Genomic DNA, 24752 nt, shown 5'->3' with positions numbered 1-24752 from the left:
CTCAGAGGCTTTTTTAGCAGTCTGTCTCTGGGCAAAATTTGTTTGTAATACTGTAATTAAGGGCTGGGGGAGGGAGGGACACTTCACCTTGTTCCTTTACATAAATTGGCAATACAAGTTTGGAGGGTTGGTAAAAGAGTGCATAGGTATACGTATCTTATTATAGGTATATGCACTGTACTTCTGTTAGTGTGATTATCACACTGTGTACCTTCATTCTATGCTATTAGGCATAACTAGGCATAACTTAGTCCTGCTTTGTATTATCTATGTATCTGTGTAATGAGTTCATATGTACACAGTAATTTATATTTCAGGATTTAAATGGACACTGTGCATATTATGATGGTTAATGATATGTGCTGTCAATTATGTGTATGTGCTAGATGGTCAATGATCACTGGTGTATATTACAAAAAAGAAGAAAATGGAGAGCTTCTGAGAGGAATGGATGGGCGAGGTAAGTGTGTAATTTTAATTTGAAGGTACATCATCTGTTTATTTTAAATAATTTTATTTGGTTCAGGTTCCCTTTAAAGCTTTGGATAGGTCTGATTCTTGGAAAGTTATCCAGCCAGACCAGTGAAAAAAATGTGTCCAATCTATTGTTGTCAGAGGCTAACCATTTCCTGCAGCTGCATGATTTCATTCATGTCCCCTTGGCCAGGTTACAAAGGGGATGGGGGACGAGGACGGGGAGGGTTCGAGGATTTTCATGGGCTCACTACAGTCATACTTGGCTGATGTAAGGCAATGTCTTGGTATTATTTTTTTAATCTTCAAGATCAGGAAGGCAATCATAGCTTTCAACACAACTGGAGTTCCAGATAGATCTGATCTTAGAATAACCAGGTGGTGTTGCCAGGGTTTTGGAAAACCGGGGCCACCTCTAGGTACAAAGAAATAAGGAATGTGCAGCACGCATAGTGCACTGTGCCAAAGAATGTGGGTGGTCATAGGCAGAGCCAAATGTACATTATCCTAGTAGCTGTGCAACTCAAAATCCGTGAGCTTACCCTCTCCGTAAATTAAAGGGAAAAAAAAGAAAAAAAAAAGGCTTTATCATACACACAGCTAGAGATGCAAATAATTGTGTGTTGATGCACAATTATTCAAACTTTGTATGCAAATTCACACAGCTTAAAATTGACCAATCCATTTCCACCTTGAGAAGATTTGAGTAGTCTGTTTTCAAGAAGCGTATATATGCACAAAAACTTTGCATAATCCTGCATCAACGTAGAACTGTTTGCATCTCATTGGCCATCCCTACAATCAACCATATAAGGTGTAACAAAACAAACCTCTCCTTAGATTCTCATTAAAGGACAACTGTTGGTAGAGGTATGTGGAGGCTTACATATTTATTTTATTTTAAAGGGAACCAGAGGTGTGAGGGATATGGAGGCTGCCATGTTTCTTTGCATTTTAAAGGGAACTCGAGGTGAGAGGGATATGGAGGCTGCCATATTTATTTTCTTGTAAACAATGCCAGTTGCCTAGTTGTCCTGTTGATCTTCTGGCATAAGTAGCGTCTGAGTCAAAACCCTGGGACAAGCATATGGCTATTCCAGTAAAACCTGAGTCAGAGTACCTGATCTGCTGCATGCCTGTTCAGGGTCTAAGGCTAATGATGGCCATACATGGTACAATTTTTTCATACAATCTTACCATTTCTATGTAATATAAGGGAACTGCCTAAATTATCCTTTTAGTATATTTACTTAATTTACCCTTATACTACATAGAAATGGTAAGATTGTATGAAAAAATTGTACCACGTATGGCCACCATAACAGTATTAGAGACACAGGATCAGGAGGAGACTGCCACACAACTAGTATTGTTTAAAAGAAAATAAATATGGCAGCCTCCATATACCCCTCACCTCGGGTATCCTTTAAGCAATACCAGTTGCCTGGCTATCCTGTTTATCCTCTGCCTCTAATACATTTAGCCATAGACACTGAACAAGCATGCAACAGATCAGGTGTTTCTGACATTGTCAGATCTGACAAGATTAATCACTTCAGCCTTAATGCTGGGGATACACGGTACGTTTCTGTACCGTGTATTGAGCAGCTATTCCGGCCAGCTGATAATATTCAGCTGGTCCGATCACGCTGCTTGACCCCCGCCCGCTCGATCCCCACCGGCTGACAATGGCAGGGAATAGAGCAGCTGATAAGGAGCGCCGGCGGGGACAAACAGTAATCGATCCGCGGGTACGGTCAATACGGTGGCTAATCGGCCACCGGATCGACCCGTGTATTCCCAGCATAAGTGTTTTTTCACCTTATGCATCCGAGCAACTTTCACCTCCCATTCATTCGCCAATAACTTTATTACTACTTATCACAATGAAATGATATACATCTTGTTTTTTCCACCACCAATTAGGCTTTCTTTGGGTGGAACATTTGGCTAAGATCTTTTTTCTAAATGCATTTGAATGGGAAACATTATGAAAAAAATGGAAAAATATAATTATTTCTCAGATTTCAGCCATTATAGTTTTAAAATAATACATGTTACCATAATTAAAACCCATGTATTTTATTTGCCCATTTAGCCCGCTTATTACACCATTTAAATTATGTCCCAATCACAATGTATGGCGCCAATATTTTATTTGGAAATAAAGGTGCATTTTTTCTGTTTTGCCTCCATCACCATTTACAAGCTCAAACATAATAGTAATATACCCCTTTAACATGCATATTTAAAAAGTTCAGACCCTAAGGTAACTATTTATGTTTTTTTTTATTGTAATTTTTTAATTATTTGTAAGTTTTAATTTTTTTGTTTTATTGGAGTATTTTTAGGAGAGTGTGGGAAGTAATTAGTTAATTACAAGTGTGTATTAAGTGTGATAACGTTTATTAAAAAAAAATGTATGTAGGTGAAATTTTACTATTTGGCCACAAGATGGCTTTAGTCTTTTTTTTTTAGGCATCTTGAAAACCTGTTGGTCTTTCTAACGGGGACGTAGATCAATGAATGGGAACTGTGTTCCCATTCATTAATCTCCGGAATAATGGGCGGCCACGGGAGTGCGCGCGATCACCCTCAGCAGAGAGCAGCAGCAGGGGCAGCCTTTTGGACATAGCAGCTACGTTCAAAAGGCTTAAGTAGCTAAGCTGCATACTTGTTTCTGGTGTAATTCAGACACTACTGCAGCTAAATAGATCACCAGGGCTTCCAGGCAACCAGGGGAGGACGGAGCCCTTTTGGCCTAGAGGAGAAACAAACTAGAGGCCCATTTTCACAGCAGCCCAAGCCCAAACAACATCACACAAGTGCCCCACGTGCTATATGTCACTAGTCATGTGGGGCGCCAATGCCGAAACAAGGACACTAGAGGGACAACATGACAGATAAAGTATAAAGGCACGGGCACCAAGGGGCGCATAATACAATTTGAGTTACAACAGCCGGGGTTTCTGTTGCGTCCATCGTTCAAGATTATCGCACTTGATCGACCACATCGGCCCAAGATTTTACAGCATCTCAGATCAATACATCAACCAATTTCCACCAGAAATCAGTCAAATCTTCCATTGGGCATGCTTGTGGTGGCACAGATTTTCATCCGATTCAATAAGTAGCGAAGCAGTTTGTGGATCGCCCGTCAAGTTGAGAGATGTATGGCAACTTTAATTCCCCAAGGCTCATCCCCCCCTTACACACATTTATGTTCTCCCCTTCACCACCATCTCTACTAATCCCTCAAATATGCCCCTCTTCCATCTCTGATATCCCCTCCCCCTTTACCAGACCACAATCTCCCTCAGTCATGCAACACATCTTTACTAACCTCCCTCTTGGCACCATGATCTCTGCTCTGCTAATTCCTGAAGTTACAGCACCCCTCCTCCCATCACTGTTGTCAACTTCCCCGCAGCCCCACCTACACATACATGCCTTGTTTACCTGCTTTTTATTGGTGTTCAGTGATACCAATGTCTACCCACTTCACTATAGTATAACACACTATAGGCAACATACCTTCTCTGACGGGTGGAAAATATGATTCGATCATAGTGAAAGAATCTGTCAGTAAAAATCGATGCATGCATGGCCAACTTTAGATTAGGGTTACTAATAAGATTGTGGTGAATAAATTGTGAGGGTAAGATAGGGAGATAAAGTAGAAAGTGAAGGAGGAGAGAAAGGGGAAGAGGCAAAGATGGGAGACAAGCTGAAAGAGAGGGAAGAAGATATTTGCTTGGATTGCACTTATTTAACTTTCCTGTATGACAAGAAGACACAGTCAGCACTAGGGGAAGGGGGGAAACAAAGTTGAATGAGGGAGAGAGACTGAGAATAGCCTGAGATGGAGCAGAGATCTTATCTGTATTGCTGTCCCACATCACACAGGCTACTTGCCTGTAATATGACTCCTGACCCTGCAATCTCTCACACAAGTCCTGCAAGCAGTCCTTCTGGAGTCTAGGGACTCATACAGCTATCATACTTTCTTTTTAGCACCAGTTTAAGTGTCAATTTACAAATTACAAGTTCCCAAGTAGATTTTATCTGCTCAAAGCTGCCATTGCATTTTATTGCATAGCTTCTGTATTTATATATTATAATGTCTCTAGTGAGATTTCTCTAGTTTTACCTTTTGCTATCCATACAACATGAAGCACTGTCAGGAATGTTTACTAATTGTGGCTGATAAGGAAACAAAGATAATGTCATCACTCTTTGGGATAGAAGCTTCACACTGAAGAGGAAAGTGCTGTATTTAACTGTTCGAGTGTTGTTCTGCTACCATTTTATTTCTGGTAGTAGGGTCTATGCTGTAATTTTTTAGCGCAAAGAAGAAATGCTGAGTTTTATACCACTTTAAGCAGCATTTTCTCCTTAAATAATTCAGCAGTGTGTACACAATAACATAATTAGCAAAGTGTACCTCAAAAAAAAAAAAAAAAAAATAGGTATAGTGTCGGCTTCAATCAACATAATTAAGCACTACAGAAGTAGCTTAATCTTACTGCCAAAGTAGTGTGCAAATAAGTAGGGATGCTAGCATTTTTGTATAGATCCTTTCCAAGGAGTAGCTTTTGTAAAGAATAAAGGCACGACTGAGAATCCCAAATGAGTAAATTGACTAGTCCAAAACCAGTCCTAATTTTACAACCTACTGTGAAATTTTGAGAACATTTTACTCTCGGAGAAATTTAGTCATGTATGTAGTAGCATGTATTTTAACTAATTACTGCACCAAGTGCAGTATGTCTATGCCTTGCAGGACTTCATCTGGTAAGTAGATACTTGTTTATCGCCGATGCGCGCTCCCGCTTGCTCCTGCACACGTTCTCGCAGCTGATAGAGGGGAGATCAATGAATGGGAACACAGTTTCTATTCATTGATCTATGTCCCCGTGTCAATACAATGCCTGCGGTCATTGTAATCACGAAAGTAGCACATCCACGCTAATAGAACACACAGGAAAATAATCTTGTGGCCAAATAGTAAAATTACACCAACATTCATACACATACATTTAAAATGAACCCATTACCTCCCACACTTTCCAATGGTTACACTAAAAAAAGAAAAGAAAAAAAAAGAATTAAAAAAAAAAATACATAGTTACCTTAGGGGCTGAACGTTTTTAATATGTATGTCAATATGGTGTATTACTATTTTTTATATTTTGGGCTTGTAATTAGTAATGGATGCAAAACTGAAAAAAAGCACCTTAATTTCAAAATAAAATATTGGCGCCATACCTTGCACTAGGTAAATATTTTAAACATTACAATAACCAGGACAAATAAAATGCCTGGGTTTTATCCACAGCAGAACGTTTTATTTTAAAACTATAATGGCCAAAAGCTGAGAATGAATTATTTTTAAATTTTTTTCCTTATTCCCATTAAATGCATTTAGAATAAAATCATTCTTAGCATAATGTACCACCAAAAGAAAGCCTAATTGGTGGCGAAAAAAAAAGGAAATAGAAATTTTGTTGGGATAAGTAGTGATAAAGTTATTGGCAAATAATAAGGGAGGAGCACTGAAAAGTGAAAATTCTTCTGGTCCTAAAGGGGAAAAACCCCTCAGTGGTCAACTATTACACGTTTTCATGACAGTGGTCCTTTAACCGGTTCAGCACCGCAGTGGCGAAAATCTCATGCCTCCCATTCATTCGCCTATAACTTTATTGCTACTTATCACAATTAATTGATCTGTATCTTGTTTTTTTCCGCCACTAATTAGGATTTCTTTGGGTAGTACATTTTGCTAAGATTTGTTTTTTTCTAAATCCATTTTAACAGGAAGATTAAGAAAGAAATGAAAAAAATGCATTATTTCTCAGTTTTTGGCCATTATAGTTTGAAATATACGCTACAGTAATTAAAACTCATGTATTTTATTTGCCCATCTGTCCCGGTTATTACACCGTTTAAACAATGTCCCTATCACAATTTATGGTGCCGATATTTCATTTAGAAATAAAGGTGCATTTTTTCAATTTGCGTCTATCACGATTTATAAGCTTATAATTTTAAATAATATAATAACATACTCTCTTGACGTGCATATTTAAAAAGTTCAGACCCTTGGGTAACCATTTATGTTGTTTTTGTTTGTTTTTTATTGTATTTTTTTTTATAAAAAATGTATGTGGGTAATTTTTAATGTGGGAGGGAAACTGCTTATTTTAAATGTAAAATAATATAATTCTTTAATTAAAAATGTATGTGGGTGCAGTTTACCATTTGGCCACAAGATGACCACAGTGAAAAAAGTCCTGGATGCGAACGATCTCGCATCCAGGAACTAAAAATCAGAGGAAAAGTTTCCTGGGGGCAGAAATACTGGATATAAAGCGTCGGTATTTCTGCGGGGAAGTTAGATCGGTGAATGGGAATTATATTCCCATTCACTGATCGGGGGGCTAGCGGCGGGTGCGCGCACGGGCCCGATCGCGCGCACCACACAGGGAAAGCAGCAGTGCCTATCTGGACGAGAAAGCTCGTCCAGATAGGCCAAGGGCTCTTTCACACTAAGTTTGATGCAACGTTAAGGTCGCACAACGTGCCCCTAACGCAGCGCATGTAGGTTATGATATTGGACGTTATTTTGCACTGCGTTATGCGTCTCTTGGTGTGCCGTTTTCATTGCATACTGATGGAACTAATACGGTGCATGCGTTACATTTAAAAAAAAAAAAAAAACATTACTTAGCATGTGCAACACAAATAACGCAGCAAATGTATTACTAAACGCACAGCATGCAGCACTTTCTAAATATTGCTACACGTTACACACAACGCAACATGTGCACTGTGAATGTCGCACAGACTTTGCATTGCTGTGCGTTAGTCTGCATTGGAACATTTTCTAACGTGTGACTTGAACGTCGCACTGTGAAAGAGGTCTAAGTGTTTGTGCATAAAGCTGTCTGCTATACTAAAAGGCCTGCCAGTACACATAGCAGCTGCATGAGACTTAATCCATTGAATTCAATAGTGAGATAGTATGATGGAGTTAACAGGGACCATTAGACAGTCAAATATGCTGCTTTCGAAAGGCAGTTAAAATGTTAAATTGGTTACCAATTGTACATAATATTTTGAAAATCTCTTAAATGAAACAGAGCACCACATTTTAGTATTCAGTTTGACTGTGTATCATTCACATACTGTACATACAGCCATGTCTAGTATGTTAATTTTGAGGGATTAATTGTAAAAACAATCTTCTGCAATGACAAAATGAGAGGGGTGCAAGGTATATTCCCCATATAATAATCTGTCTGAAGAACAGAAATCTTAACAGGCATTTGTGTGTGTGGTTTAGCAATGAAGCCAGCAGAATAAATCAACTCCTTGGCCCCTGTAATGCAATCCCCTCCAGAAGTAAACGTATTAAAAGCTCATCAGCTCACAGAGTTGCTGTGCTGAACATTACTGTGCTGTAAGCATGTGGTTCTTGCTGCGCAAATTGATAACTTGTTACTACAAAGCTCTCAATGCAAAATGACCACATAAAAGACATGGTGTCTTGGAAAGAATGTGTGTGGTGACATACTGTAACGCTAAACGTGATAGTTCAAGAAATAGATCTGGAAATACTATTCTGTACATTAGTCGTAATAAGAGGCAACATTAAATGGATTAACACCACATTAACAGTATTTCAGGATTGCACTCCTCAGTTACCATTAACATTATGTTTTCAAGATTCCCTTCATTGTGACCAAAGTAATTTAATCAGTATTGCTGGATAAAGAATTACAACTGCTATTTCACCTCAGGAAAAGTCTGAAAACATTTCTTACTGGTGACTCCTGAGGATGTGGTGAGGAATAAAGATAGTCAATGAGATGCAAATAAATCAAAGTTGATTTAGAGTTATGCAAATTTTTGCAGCTTGGTAATGGGACGAATTTCAGAATAGCTAAATTTCACATTCTCAATCTGCATAAATTTGCATACAAAACTTGCATAATCCTGTACCAACTTGGTGTTATTTACATCTCACTGACCATCTGCAGCAAGGAATACTACAGTAGAGATCAACCCAATGTATTTTACACACCTGCAGTAGCTAAAACACTTATTAGAACTTCCCTGATAAATTTGGAGTGGTCAAATTCCAAAGGCTGAGGAATAAAACAAGGATAGAAACCAAATCACAAATCCATTATTCAGTTAAGTTTATTAAATATAACAATACTCTTATAAAATAGACTAAAGCTATGTACAAGAGAAAAATGATAATTCGCACCAGTTATGGTTGTCCCCCAACCTCACTGGCCACCTCTCCAGCAGTATTTCAATCCGCTAATTACTCAGCCGACTGTTTTTAATCAAACTTGTCCCCAACCCATCTTTCTTTCTCCTACAGCAGAACAGGTTTTTTAGCAGAGAGAGTAAAAAAAAACTTGCGTCTAGTTCAGCATAGAGCACAGAGACTAAGCGGTCTCTACTAGTGCCAAACTTCCAACAGGCCCCCTCCAGATCATAAAAGATTGGTAGGATGCGGCACACCACTGGCCACAGAAGTGCTTTATCACAAGATGTGCACACTACAAGTTATGGACATGCGCCCTTCATCAGGTCTACATTATAACTTTAATGACCTACACCAAAAAAATGGTGAAAAATTACATTTATATAAAAAATGGCTGAACTCTACAGCAGGCTATTACATATCCAGCCATTGAGGGCTGCATCCATCTTGGGATGGGCAGAACCATTTGAGATACACCTTACTTTACCAAATTGAATCGAATCGGTGGAGATAAATGAATCTGGTTTCCCCTAAAACTGACCCTGGACCACGATAGACATATGACTATGGAAGGATTAGGGATGTGAGCTCCTTTAAGGGCTTGTTCACACTGCAGATGTTTTCAGGGTTTTTTTTCGTCCGCCTGCGTTTTTTATAAACACCCCCTGACCACGTGACCAATAAATGTCTATGAGAAGGTTCATATCAGCGCGGGTCGTTCTTGGTGCAGCTAGGAAAGTGGTGCGTGTTCCATTTTTGGGTCGATTCCGCGTCAATGGAGGGTATAGGAAAATCGGCAAAAGCGTACAAAAACACGCAATAAGGTGATTGCGCTACCATTTTTAAGAATAAATACATTGAATTTATTATTTTCCGGGTCAAAGAGTTCACTTCCTGACTTGTGTGTTACACACTCCAATGAGTTCTGGGTCACCATGAGCTTGCTGGTTAGTCTGTACCTCTCGGATTTACAAGCCCTACTCCATAGAGCCAAATTAATCCATGCCATGCACTGATGAGGATCAAACAATCCGAAACAGTCTGTATGCATGTTGGATTATTATGGCTCTGTACAAATTAACAAGGTGACACATCATTGCATTCCAACGGTTCTGGAGGTGTGTTTAGCTTCTAAGGGTACAATGGTTAATTTGCATATATTCAGCAGTGTTGCACTGGGAGACATCTCAAGCTCACTCCAACCTGAATTATTGCAAATTCTTTCTGTTTTAGGAAAGCAAACTTTCGTTTGACTTGTGTCAGGGAGTGAATTACAAAACCGCTTAGAAAACCACTAAGCACAAAAACGAATCGCCCACCCAAGCGCCGGGAATCAGAAAAAAAAAAAAAAAAAAGACGCCTCCAAAAAAAACCAACCCAAAAACCCCAACCCCAATGGACACGTGAACGGAACGCAATGTGAACAAGGCCTCAGGGACAGTTAAAGTGACAAATCTATATACCATGTACAGTGCTGCAGAAAAATGTTGGTGCTATATAAATACTAAATAATATCATGAAAAAGCATGAGGATCCTACGCATTAGAAAACATAGGAGTATACATGCTCTGTTAACCTAACAATTTTATTTATGGTACAGTGTATGAGAGAAAAGGGTACAGGTTCTCAGCTGTTCGTTTCAGAATTTAAAGCCAGTGTTTACCAATTTAAAAATATAAAAAACTGATACTCACCTAAGGAGAGGGAAGGCTCGGTCCTAATGAGCCTTCCCTCTCCTCTCCCGGTGCCCTTGGTGCTGCGCTGGCTCCCCCGTTCGCGTCCGCCGCCACAGGGACTTCGGAGGTCTTCGGGAGCACTCGGGCTTCCGAAGACGGGCCGGTCCATACTACGCACGCGCGAGTGCGTCATAGAGGGCGCTCGCGCATGTGTAGTATGGAGCGGCCCGTCTTCAGGAGCCCGAGTGCTCCCGAAGGCTTCCGAAAGCTCCCTTCGGCTGCGGAAGAGGCAGTATTTGACAGAACTGGTTGAATACTGCCACGGGGGATACTGCGCGGGACCGGGCACCGGGAGAGGAGAGGGAAGGCTCATTAGGACCGAGCCTTACCTCTCCTTAGGTGAGTATCTGACTTTATTTTTAAGTTGGTAAACATTCGCATCCAGACCTTGTTTTCCCCTTATTGACCAGAGGAATTTTGACGTTTTAGCGATGTCCATTTTTAATCAGCTATAACTTTATCCCTACTCCCGATACCTAAATGATCTAGGAATCAGTTTTTTCAGGACAAAACTAGACTTTCATTGTCGGGTATTTTGTCCCTAGACCAAAAAGGTTTTCTATGCATTTTAATGGGAAAAAGAGGGGAAAAATGAATAGTGGTTCCCCCATTATAGCCAGATGCACCCTCAGGATTAGCGGGTGCACCCAGGATTAGGGGCCCCCCCACCATTATAGCCAGATCTGCCCCCAGTATAAAATTATACACTTAAAATTAAAATGTGTTCCCTCTTACTTTATCCCCCCCCCAGCTGCACATTTTACCCCCCACCAGGGGTCCACGCACCCCCATAAGGGCCAGCCAGATGCCCCACCCAGGCAGCCCCCTCGGTGGCCAGATCTGTTAAAAAAAAGGGATCAGAAAGCAGCCTGACTCACCTTATCTCGTTCCAGTGATCAGCCTGCAGTCCAAGCCTCCGATCCCCGCTCTGCACGCAGCCCTGTGATGCCGGTTACTGGGTCTTGGCTTGATGACGTCATCAAGCCGGGACCCGGCTATTCAGCATCACAGGGCTGCGTGCAGAGCGGGGATCGGAGGCTCGGGCTGCAGGCTGATAACTGGAACGAGATAAGGTGAGTCAGGCTGCTTTCTGACACTTTGAAGCGCACCTGTACTTTGAAGCGCACCTGTTTCTGCACAACAGGGCTGCAAGCAGGTCAGGATATCTACGTGGCTGTGGCTTGGAGGGTGCCACAGCTGACGTAGATATACTGTAGCAAAGGACAAAGTGGTTACAATTTGAACCCCCCCCCCCCCCCCCAATATCTGAAAAACTGCACTATATAACCTACCTTCTCAGATTGTGTAGGTAAGCTCTCATACTATATGGAAGTGGTAAAATTCACCCATCAATGGCCAATCAAAATTGAATGTGTATATGCATCCTAAGACCCCCACTCATAAATGACACTTTTATAAGAGGCACTTTTTTTTTTTACTTGAATGCAAAGCTAATGCAAACTGCATGCAACTTTGACCAATCAAAATCGTCTGCATTTGACTGGCCTAATCTCAAGCTGCATGTACCGTTATACTGCATTAAAGCTCCATGCACATCAGAAAAAAAATATATAATTTATAATTTTTAATACACATTTTCATACTTGTCATGTTTGTCTAAAGAAGCAAAAATCTATTAAAAGCTAAGGCCTTCCTTGTTTACTGATCCAAGTATCAATTGAATGTCAGTGGAAAAAGGTAGTTATTTTATAAATCAAGCAAAGGAAAGCCAGGTGGTAAGTGATGCTTGATTAATGGCTGTATAGCTTTCTACTGCATCATCACAGTGCATCGATCAATACCGGATCAGACTTCTGCTGAAATCTGATTAATATCAGGAGGTCCAAGTTGGCAGTTCGGGTAAACGTCTGGAATATTCTTTCTTATTATCTCGACCTAAAGTCATTGGGAACCGTCTGTAAAAAAAAAAAAAGCCAGATACTTGCCTAAGGAGAGGGGAAGGCTCTGGGTCCTAAAGAGCCCTCCCACACTTCTCCTAGGGCCCTTGGTGCAGCGCTGGCTCCCGTGTTTGAATCTTCGGCCGCGGGGGACTTCGGAAGTCTTCGCAAGCAGAGTCCTCTCGAAGACAGACGGCTCCATACTGCGCATGCGAGAGTTTGCGAAAGAGGGCGCCCGCGTGTGCACAGTATGGGCTCCCGAAGCCTCCTTCTACAGCGGAGCGAGCAGCATTTACCCAAATTGGTCAAATAATGCTCCCGGGGACAGCGCTGCACTGAGAGCACCGGGAGAGGAAAGGGAAGGCTCTATAGGACCCAGAGCCTTCCCTCTCCTTAGGTATCTGTTTTTTTACGGTTCCCATTGATTTAAATAAATAGCATGTAGTGTATGGGAAATTGGGAATCAATGCATTAACAAAAAATCCTTAATAACCAAAGTCTTGTAGCATAACAAACAATAGAACTTCTAGTAGTTGTAATTTGGTGGCAAACACCTAGGATTAATAGTTTTTGTTCATTCTGGACAATTTCACTAATTTGTAAGTTTCACAGTATTGGCCTTGGCTTCACCTAAAAATGAAGATTGTCAACAAGTGATTGATAAAAATATTTAGCAGAAGGAACATGAAATTACCCTATACATGTTCCAATTAAAACAGGTATTGAGGGGAAAAAACAACACCGATATTCACTATTTTAATAAGTACCATGAGGAATGGATTAATCCCCTTTGATTAAGGTCCACATTTTCTTCATCATTAAAGAACCAAACCATGAGATAAAAAACCCCTTAAAAACTATTTTCAATGTTTGTTCTGCCAACATGAGTTAGGTTCCCCTTTAAAGTCCTCACTGTTGTCCTCCAGTTACAATGTTATCCCTCTTGAAGCAAACCCGTTAGGGGGGAAATTAAAAAATAAAATGCTTACGTCAGTAGAGGTGAAATCCAGAGGCTTCCCAGGTCCTCTTAGACCGCTCCACTACTCACCTGGACTCTATTCTCCTTTGTCTATAAGAGCACGGCCACATTGCACCTGTGCTAGTCATGTCTGCGCAGTAACATGAAGCCGTAAGTGCATGGAGAAAAAAAGCCCTCTATGAGAAGCTGTATACTACTGCGCAAGCAAGACTTGCAAGGTGCAGTGCAGTTGTGTTCATAAATGCAAGGGCTCACAGCAGTAAGGGATCACAGCAGTAAGGGATCACAGCAGTAAGGGATCACAGGGATCACAGCAGTAAGGGATCACAGGGATCACAGCAGTAAGGGATCACAGCAGTAAGGGATCACAGCAGGAGGGATCACAGCAGTAAGGGATCACAGCAGTAAGGGATCACAGGGATCACAGCAGTAAGTGATCACAGCAGCAAGAGCAAACCAGTCAAGCCCTTGTAAGATTTACTTGGAGGGCTGCAGTAATGGATTGTTGGGTTCAAGGATGATGGGGAAAGCCTCTTGATCCACCCTCTACTGAGGCAAGTATCTAACTTTTCAAATTTCGACTTCAGTTTTACTAGAGGTAGCCATACACTTAGCGATAATGGGCAGATTCGACCAAGAGACAAGTCTCTCCCTAATCGAATCTGATTAGAGAGAGATCTATTGGCTGCCCATACACCACAGGCCGATTCCCGATTGATTTCAGCATGAACTCTCTTGGGAATTGTCTGAGCCAGCCGCATCTACTGCGGTTCCCCTAATGTATAAACGTGCTATAAGTGTGCGTGTATACATTACCAGTCCTATGTCACAGTGCCGTCTGTCTTCCAACCGCTCTTCTATTAGCTGCATACACTCTGCCAGCATGGCGCTTGTGAGACGTCACGCGCTAGAACTGGCAATGTGTATGCAGCTAATAGACGAGTGATAGAAGTCGGACAGACGCCGCCAAACAGGACACGTAATGTATAAATGCACACTTACAGCACATTTACACATTTCGGGAACAGCGCCAGGGAATTTGTTGCTTGTTCCGATATTTCTCGCAGTTAAAGCAGTGCACCCAGTCAAGCAAGTCAGCCCAACATCTTGCAGCATGTCCAACCGATTAATGCAACCAATTTTAGCCCGCAATTGGTTGCACCATCGATCGGGCATGCACTTGGCGGCGCCAAATTTATTACGATTATATTATTTGAATCGAATGGTCGATTGGCCGCTAAATCACCTGATGTATGGCCACCTTTGTTTTTTAACCTTTCTGTGCTCTAATCTGATCTAACAATACTGACTTTATCAAGATGGATTGTCCCAATAATTAGATTTCCTGCAATGTGCCAAAACCCATTAGGCAACGACAAGACCGGTTTCAACAGCACCCTACATTTTTCCTGGGTAGGGAAATCATTTTCTAATCTGTATATTAGGTAATAAACAGCGGTAGCTACGGAGCAAGTTTTACATTGGGGCCCCCCATGCACTCTATACATAACAATTGATACGGCACACCAAAACCTGCCAAGGACAACCACAGTGTCAGAGGTCCAAGAAGGGCATGCAGCTTGTTAATGATTACCACTATTCAAAGTATCTATAGAAGTGATTATTATGAGAACAAGACCAATAGAGGGCTAATACTACAGTTGATGGAGGGCCCCTCTGGCCCAAGGGCCCCAATGCGGTCGCTACCTCTGCACCCCCTATTGCTACGCTATGGTAATAAAATACATACAATCTGTAAAGGCCCATTCACACTGCATGCAATTCAATTTGATTTTTAAAGTGCATGTGTTTTGGCAATCACAAGGGCATCATAATTAATACATAGAAAATGTGGTGCCCTTTTCACAGTGGTGCAATTCTATTTTCACTCAAATGCAAATGTAGAGCATACAGCATTTTTCCTGTGTTTGCCTCAAAATAATTGGCATGCAAGAAAATTTCATAGCGATATCTGAATTCACAGACAGAATTTGACACAAATTAAAAATATTTTTTTTTCCACAACTTAATAACTTCCTCTAACAAAAGCTTCTTGGTTATGCGATTGCAAAAATGACAAATATAGCAATTGCGGATGTGGTCAGGTTACATAACAACTTACTACAAATTACTTTACAGATTATAAAAGAATGCAAGTTCTAACTAAAGCAACAGAGGACATGCATCTGAATATCTACATGCTTATAGAAATAAAAAGGCGTTTCAGGTCATGCACAAAATTATTTCCTTGTTACGCAACATGGGTGTTATTGAAAATAGGAACCATTAAATTCCAAATAAGTATTAAAAAGGCAAATGAAATATAATTTTTTTCTTGCAGACGTCAACTTTAATGATTCAACTGTCCGTCAGATTAAATTGATATATCAATTCTAACCTGAAGCACAAACTTAATTTGCACCATAGTCTGTATGAAAAGTGCAGTATTTTTCAGACTATAAGACACACTTTTATAGTCCCAAAAGTGGGGATAAAGTCTCTCCATCTTATAGTCCCAATACAGTGAGTCCTTAAAATACAATTGCCCGCTGATACGAACCACTGACTCAACACAATGTCAGGGACTCCCTGTGTTGTCCCTGTGTCCTGCGCTCCTCCTGTAGGTAGTAAATAGTGGCAGACACTATTACTCACCTCATCCTAAGTGCCTACAGCAATCAAATGCTGTCCCCTCCGTGGTGTGTCCTCTGTGTCCCCCAATGTCCTGAATGCTCCCTCTCCTGCAAATGTAATTAGCGACGGCAGCCACCCGCAGTTATCACTCACCTCCTCCCTTGAGTCTGCGGCGATTGGCTGCTTCTGTCTTGCACTCCCTCCCCCTAGCGCCAGCATTTCCTGGTTGTGTCATTATAGATGTACCAGCGCTGGAGGAGGGAGTGCAAGACAGAAGCAGCCGATCGCCGCAGGTCAACTTACATTACATAACCCATTCCTTCGCAGACTCCTCTCACTGCCTTGCCAGGATTGCGTCCTTTCTCCATGGTTACCCAGCAGGCGTCTCTCATGACGTCAGAGGTGCCGCCGGAAGTAACCATGGCAGTAGAACCCGGGGAGAGTGCGGAGAGAGTTGTTGCTGGACCGGGGTTATGTAAGTCTTGGCTGCACCTGTACCTGCCTACTTATACTGGGGCACCTATAGCTCGCTACCTATCCTGCTGGCACCTGTACCTGGCTAACCTATACTGGGGCACCACCTGTACCTGGCTACCTATACTGGGGCACCACCTATAGCTGGCTACCTATACTGGGGGCACTTATGCCTGGATACCTATACTGGGAGCACCTATGCCTGGATACCTAAACTGGGGGCATCTGTGCCTGGCTACCTATACTTGGTGGACCTATACCTGGATACGTATACTGGGGGCACCTATACCTGTCTAGGACAGGGCAGGGGGACAAGAGCTGACACAGGGACATAGGGAGGGACAGAAGAGGCACAGGGGGAACAGATTGGGGACAAAAGAGGCATGGGGGAACAGAGGTTATACAAGGGTACAAAAGATGCACAGGGAGAAAAGAGATGAGACGAGACGGGAGGACATGAGGTGACACAGAGGGGGACAAAAGAGGCACAAACTGAGGAGACACAGAGGAGAGAACAGATTCAGGTTAAGAATGGACCTACAGCCCCTATTATTTGATAACTGGGGACTACTTGTATTTCCCTAGTATTTGGTTCTATTCAAATCATGGCATGGCCACGCCCACTGTTTCACCACAGCTTTCTTCGGTAGTGGGTACATTTGCTTGGGGATGACCCACAAAGGGGTACATGTGCTGCGAATGTTGAGAACCACTGGGCTAACAGAAAAAAAATGGATGAACAGATCCTGCCGGTCAGAGGTTCTGTTCGGTGCAGGCGGGAGGATGAGCAGGAAGCATAATACAACTAGGACTACAATAGAAATTGTGTAAATTAGATCCAACACGGCAGACAGTTTGGGGTGCAGGAGAAGCTGCATGGGGCAGTATTGGCACACTGGTGTGCAGAAGAAGCAGTGTGTTGAAAAGTATTGGCAGTTTGGGGAAAAGGGGTGCAGTGTCACTATTAAAGGAACACAGCCATTACTAAAATTCCATGTGAAATTCCACCTGTACCTCTCCTACTGCTTAATTTCCTACCCTCGGGCTTACATGCGGAGTCAATGCTTTTTTCCTGATTTCTGAAGTAAAAGTTGGGGGGTCGTCTTATATGCGAGTATGCACGGTATGTGCATCTCATTGGTCATCCTTACTCCTACCTTATTCTAGAGCAGGCTTTGGGAGAGAACCAATTACCAGTAACTTGATTTTGGAATGGGGTAGAAAATTTCAGTGCCCAGAGGAAATTCACACAAACACAAGAAGAAAGTAAAAACACTTGCCTAGACTGGGAATTGAATTCAGGACTTTAGCACTCTGAGGTGAGACTGCTGAACACTATCCCACTATCATATTATTGAACACATGTGCCTATGCTAGACAGTCATTCTCTTGCTTGAAAAATCATGTAGGCAATTTAAGAGTAAAGTCAGGTCTCCGGTTATCCCAACTACAGTCATCTAAATCACAGTAATGGCTGCACATAACTGCAAATCTTTTTGGAAGGAAGACTATTCACATATACTGTATTAACCCCCCTAGCCGTATAATTCCCGCGGCTGCGCAGCCGCGGGAGGGTTTTTTTTTCACCTTTTTTTTTTTTAGCATGTAGCTAGCCTAGCGCTAGCTATATGCTTCCCCCCTCCCCGCGGCGTCCGCAAGTCCCCTCCGATCGCCGCCGGCGCCGCTTGCCCATAAGGAAATCCCGTTCTGAACGGAATTTCCTTGAGGGCTTCCCCCGTCGCCATGGCGACAAACGAAGTGATGTCATGAACGTCGTGACGTCACAGGGAGTCCCGGTCCACCCCATAGCGTAGCCTGGCGGCGATTGGCCAGGCTGCGCAAGGGGTATGCGGGGGGGCTGTATCCGCAGCGGGTAGCGGCGCATCGGCGGCGGCGATCAGACCAAGCATGCAGCTAGCACAGTGCTAGCTGCGTGTTTGAAAAAAAAAATTATGTAAATCGGCCCAGCAGGGCCTGAGCGGCACCCTCTGGCGGCTTACCCAGTGTCACACACAGGGTTACCGCCAAGGAGGTTAAAGGAGTCATCAGGCAAAAAAAAAAATGAGTTTCACTTACCTGGGGCTTTTACCAGCCCCATGCAGCCATCCTGTGCCCTCGTAGTCACTCACTGCTGCTCTGGTCCCCTTCTGTCAGCTCTTTTAGTTTTTGCCGACCTCGGGGTTGGCGGTCCGCTTTGCGTACATTTTTACGCATTCCCGCTGGTGTAGGAAGATTAACACATACATTTTTACGTGTTAGTGGTTGAACCACTAACGCATAAAAATGTATGTGTTCATCTTCCTGCACCAGCGGGAATGCATAAAAATGTACGCAATGCGGCCCACCGACCTCGAGGTCGGCAAAAATTAAACGAGATGACGGAGAGGGACCAGAGCAGCAGTGAGTGACTACGAGGGCACAGGATGGCTGCATGGGGCTGGTAGAAGCCCCAGGTAAGTGAAACTCTTTTTTTGCCTGATGACTCCTTTAAATCTGTGTCCTTAAGTTGCTTCAACTTAGAAGTACTTTTTTAACATTCCTTTATTAGTAAGTAACAAACAACACTAGAAGAGCTCTTCAAATGGTCACAAAAAGAAAAGATGATTCAGCCACTTCATCAAATCACCATACACATACACAGCTAAATACGTCACAAGGCTATTGCATTATAACATGAATACAATTGTAGAAAAAGATTGGCATCTCTTTTGTTAAGTTCCCTCCAAAATGTGCATAAAGAAGTAATGTTTCAATGAAATACAATTCACATTAAAGCGGAATATAACCCTGCATTTCAACTTTGCTCTAAAACATTATTTACAGTATATTATATGCAACCAGCATTTTTTTTTTTACTAGACCAGCATTGGAAGGGTTACACAGGGCTTTAAAGTCCCTGGAGATTTCTGCAGACGAATCCGAACTTGAGTTAGATACTTTTTGTTTACAAATATGTGTTTATTGTGACTCATCTCTCTCACTGAGAAGGAGCTTGGAGGACAGCCAAAGAGATGTATCTATTGATAAACAGTTACACACTAACTAAATAGAATGTAACTATCTGAATGTCTGCACAGAACTTAAAACCTCTGTGTTTAACCCTTCCAATGCTGGTCTAGTAAAAAAAAAAATGCTTTTTGCATATAATATGCTGTAAATAATGTTTTAGAGCAAAGTTGAAATGCAGGGTTATATTCCGCTTTAATGAGAATAAATGTACATTGGATCCGGCAGCAACAGCCTGCTGCTGCGCTGCTTTAGCTTGAAGAGAAGACAAGGCCTGAAACACAGTGCACTACTGTGTCATCAGCATTACATACAGTGGCTTGCAAAAGTATTCGGCACCCTTGAAGTTTTCCACATTTTGTCACGTTACTGCCACAAACATGAAACACTTTTATTGGAATTCCACGTGAAAGACCAATACAAAGTGGTGTATACTTGAGAAGTGGAATGAAAACCATACATGATTTCAAACATTTTTTACAAATCAATAACTGCAAAGGGAATTGTGCATAATTATTCAGCCCCCTTTGGTCTGAGTGCAGTTGCCCATAGACATTGCCTGATGAGTGCTAATGACTAAATAGAGTGCACCTGTGTGTAATCGAATGTCAGTACAAATACATCTGCCCTGTAACGGCCTCAGAGGTTGTCTAAGAGAATATTGGGAGCAACACCACCATGAAGTCCAAAGAACACACCAGACAAGTCAGGGATACAGTTATTGAGAAATGTAAAGCAGGCTTAGGCTACAAAAAGATTTCCAAAGCCTTAAACATCCCACGGAGCACTGATCAAGCGATTATTCAGAAATGTAAGGAGTATGGCACAACTGTAAACCTACCAAGACAAGGCCGTCCACCTAAACTCACTGGCCTAACAAGGAGAGCACTGATCAGAAATGCAGTCAAGAGGCCCATGGTGACTCTGGACGAACTGCAGAGATCTACAGCTCAGGTGGGGGAATCTGTCCATAGGACAACTATTAGTCGTGCACTGCACAAAATTGGCCTTTATGGAAGAGTGGCAAGAAGAAAGCCATTGTTAACAGAAAAGCATAAGAAGTCCCGTTTGCAGTTTGCCATAAGCCATGTGGGGGACACAGCAAACATGTGGAAGAAGGTGCTCTGGTCAGATGAGACCAAAATTGAACTTTTTGGCCAAAATGCAAAGCACTATGTGTGGTGGAAAACTAACACTGCACATCACTCTGAACACACCATCCCCACTGTCAAATATGGTGGTGGCAGCATCATGCTTTGGGGGTGCTTTTCTTCAGCAGGGACAGGGAAGCTGGTCAGAGTTGATGGGAAGATGGATGGAGCCAAATACAGGGCAATCTTGGAAGAAAACTTCTTGGAGTCTGCAAAAGACTTGAGACTGGGGTGGAGGTTCACCTTCTAGCAGGACAACAACCCTAAGCATAAAGCCAGGGCAACAATGGAATGGTTTAAAACAAAACATATCCAGGTGTTAGAATGGCCCAGTCAAAGTCCAGATCTAAATCCATTCGAGAATTTGTGGCAAGATCTGAAAACTGCTGTTCACAAATGCTGTCTATCTAATCTAACTGAGCTGGAGCTGTTTTGCAAAGAAGAATGGGCAAGGATTTTAGTATCTAGATGTGCAAAGCTGGTAGAGACATACCCTAAAAGACTGGCAGCTGTAATTGCAGCAAAAGGTGGTTCTACAAAGTATTGATTCAGGGGGCTGAATAATTACACACACCCCCCTTTGCAGTTAGTTGGGTTTTTTTTATGTTTGGACTCCTGTATGATTTTCGTTCCACTTTTCACGTGTACACCACTTTGTATTGGTCTTTCATGTGGAATTCCAATAAAATTGATTCAGGTTTGTGGCAGTAATGTGACAAAATGTGGAAAACTTCAAGGGGGCCGAATACTTTTGCAAGACACTGTGTACTTCCTTTTGTGCAATGTAATATGGTTGAAACATTATTTATGTAGGTTTTGGAGAAAAGTCGATCAAAGTTTTTTAAAAACTTTTCCAATTTCTTTTCTCACTGTGGTGCCTTTCTTCTCTACAACTGGATTCAATATACTCCAGGAGGAACATGGAATTTTAAGGCTTGGCACACGGATCTGAAAACTACACAAGAGTACTGTCCTTCTCTAGTGTGTTTTTGCTATAACATTAATATGCATGGTCTTAGTTATTGTGAAATAGTATGAAGAGAGGAGTATCCTAGAGCATAGACAAAAAGGAGAGCCCACAAAAGGCGTAGCAGGTCAAGCAGTATTATGGATCATGATTACACAAACAAATGGGTGCTCACAAGAAAAAGTAACCACTAGGGGGAACACTGGCCCCATCGCCACATGGGCCAAGGAGGAAAAAGGCTTGCCAAACTCCCAAAGCAGAAAATATGGGTTAAAAATCCAACTTCTTCACCCAGAGTGGGCAAGTTAAAATAGCTAGGCAAGAAGGTGCCAAAAATAAATACAGTACCAATTAAATTGAGTAAAGAGTGGACTTGCCTCTAAAGAACCTTAAAGAGGAACTCCAGCCCAAACAAACATACTGTCATTAAGTTACATTAGTTATGTTAAGTAAAATAAATAGGTAATATAATCTCTTACCCACCCTGTTTTAAAAGAACAGGCAAATGTTTGTGATTTCATGGGGGCAGCCATCTTTTTCATGGGGGCAGCCCTCTTTTTGGTTGAAAGGAGGTGACAGGGAGCATGAGACACCGTTCCAACTGTCTTGTGTCCTGATCACCTCTCCCAGCTGCGCAAGCTAGGCTTCAAATCTCAAATTTAAAAAACAAAAAATAAACAAATTTGCACCAAAACAGCAGGAGAACAAAGGAGAACATCAGAAATCCCATCAAGCTTTGCACAGCATCAGGGGAGACCGGGTAGCTAAAAATAAGGCTTGGGTAAGAAAAACAAAGTTCTGGTGTTGTGAAACTGTTAAAGAAACACCAAGCCTTTTCAGTGCTGCTGAGGGACAGGTGGTACGCAGCGTGAACAAGTGTCTGTTTGACATGAAACGGTCGTCGCTTCTCCCCCGTTACTGCCAGCCACCTACCTCCTGTACCACCACCGCCACACAGGCCAGTATGACGTACTGATACTGCAATGGTTCTTTTTGTGATGGATGTTTTCCAACTTCAATAAATACAAGCAGATAAGGACGGATGGTGCACATATCTTTTTCTTGTTGCAAGCAATACTACAAGCCTTTCTTCTCGACTACACTGACGGAGCACACAAAAGATCTGGCTAAGGTGGTGAGAGAATTAATTTTTTTATTCCTTATTTACTGACATTCAGATCGCATGGAGTGCTGCACATCTTTTCTCTCCTTTGCATAATTGTCATGAGTAAACAGTTTGTTGTGTTTGCGACATATTTTGCAGGGTAACAGTCCCACTTCATCAGATATCTAATGAGTCTTCTGGCTCAAATAACGAAGACTAAGTGCGTCCATCATCAGTGATCAGGAAATAGTATGAGTGAGGGTAGTTCTTGAGATAAGTGGTGAAATAAGTGTTTTCGCATGTATTATTTTGTCTAACACAAATAACCTCAACAATTATTAAATTTAGACAATGTGCCATCATTTATTCTCACTCCAGACAAACGATTTTGAATATAGATTGATATAGCCTTGAGTGTCACCAAGCCTAACCTTTCCACTTCATAATCAGTTTGACAAGGTGTCCTCCTGCAGTAACTCATATTAGAGACTGCTATCTGGGAGAAAGGAGAAGCGTTTAGAACAGCGGTCCAGCAGTTAAAGAATTTCTATGCAGCCTGATCTCTATTCCAAATCATATGCAATATGAATCAGTACTAACTGAATCAGCTTAAATATGTTTCCATTAAAATATTAAAATTCCCATGCTAGCAGTTTATGTCCTTCTCTGGTGACATCACACATGGGTTTCAGAGCAGGAAGTCATTCCAGGCCGGGTTACAGAAATAAAAAACAAGACAGATGGAAAGTGATGACATTTTATATTAACTCAGCTGTGGAAAGCGACATTCAGCAAAGTTGTGAGACAGAAATACTTTTGGAAAATTCCACATCTCGACAGTGTAGCTCCATTTTTGCTAAGAAAAAAAACCCTCACTAGACCAACTGTACATGCTGCATGGATATTAGCTAGCTATACTGCACAAGTACACAAATCTCTCGTCTGGATCTGCTTATATAATGTACTTTATTATCTCCTTGACAGGAGTGGTATGGTGCAGTGTTTAGGCACATTTGTAAATCTGTGTACAGGATATCTGAAATTGTACATTTTGCATTTTAAATACCATTTGGTAAGCCTTAAACCAGTGAATAAAGAGATGGAAATTCTTTAACGTCTTGTATACCAAATAGTATACTCTTGTTACTATATCTGGCCACATTTTACTGGTATTAGAAAGTTTTAACAGCTGTAGCCTGTAATAGAAAAAATCTTTTTAATCTCATTTTATTACAAAATGGTTTATTTAGAATCATTTTTAATCATAGTGGAGTTACAGTTTAATAAACCTTTTTGTCCTTTGACCAGTTTAATTCCTGAAATAATGAAATTTCCTTTGAAATCACTAGCCCCAATTTTCAGCTAAAATATAAAACAATCATAACACAGACACATGTTTTTTGGTTTGATATTTTTCGGCATGCTGTTTTCCTGGAATTGTCCCTTACAGGAGTTGGTATGGCAAGGACTCTGGCTGCTGTATTCTGTACTCATAAAGGGCAAGAACTTTATCCAGGGATCCGATGAATAGGGCATTGCAGTGTCCGTGTGAGAAATCGCGGAAAAGCCGCCGCGAGTGCTACTGAGCAGGCGGCTGATTCCGCGTCCAGTGCGGCGGTTTGCACGCGGAAGCGCGTGTCTGGCGGCAGAGCGATGCGGAAAAGCCGCCGCATGCAACAACAGTCAGGCGGCTGATTCCGCATCCAGCGCGGCGGTTTGCACGCAGCAGCGTGCAGCTGGTGTGGCTGAGCCTGTTAGTTCACACAGGTTTAGAGCTACGCACGCGCGCACCAGAAGTCAGGACCTTTATGCCAGCAGGAGATGTGTCAGCTGATCAGGATGATCAGCCGATTCCTGCTGAACTCCTGATTGGCTGAGTGGTTCGGGCGGGGCGGCAGAGTCCTACAACTATATATACTACTTGCTTGTCGGTTGCTGGTTGTCTGCCGTTGCGATCACTACGTGGAAGCACTCAGACCTTTAGTCAGATCCTACAGTGTGTTAGAACCAGGTGGACCTGGGAATTCACACTTAGCCAGTTTACTAG

General features: G+C 42.0%; 1 protein-coding gene across 14 annotated transcripts in view; it reads right to left on the bottom strand.

Moving 5' to 3' along the window:
• Positions 1–24752, bottom strand: part of ARHGAP26 (Rho GTPase activating protein 26) — a 1021369-nt gene that overhangs the window by 321253 nt on the left and 675364 nt on the right. The window lies entirely within an intron of this gene.

Source organism: Hyperolius riggenbachi, chromosome 3, assembly GCF_040937935.1.
Source record: "Hyperolius riggenbachi isolate aHypRig1 chromosome 3, aHypRig1.pri, whole genome shotgun sequence".
Taxonomy (NCBI): Eukaryota; Metazoa; Chordata; class Amphibia; order Anura; family Hyperoliidae; genus Hyperolius; species Hyperolius riggenbachi.
This window is presented reverse-complemented; position numbering and strand designations above follow the sequence as displayed.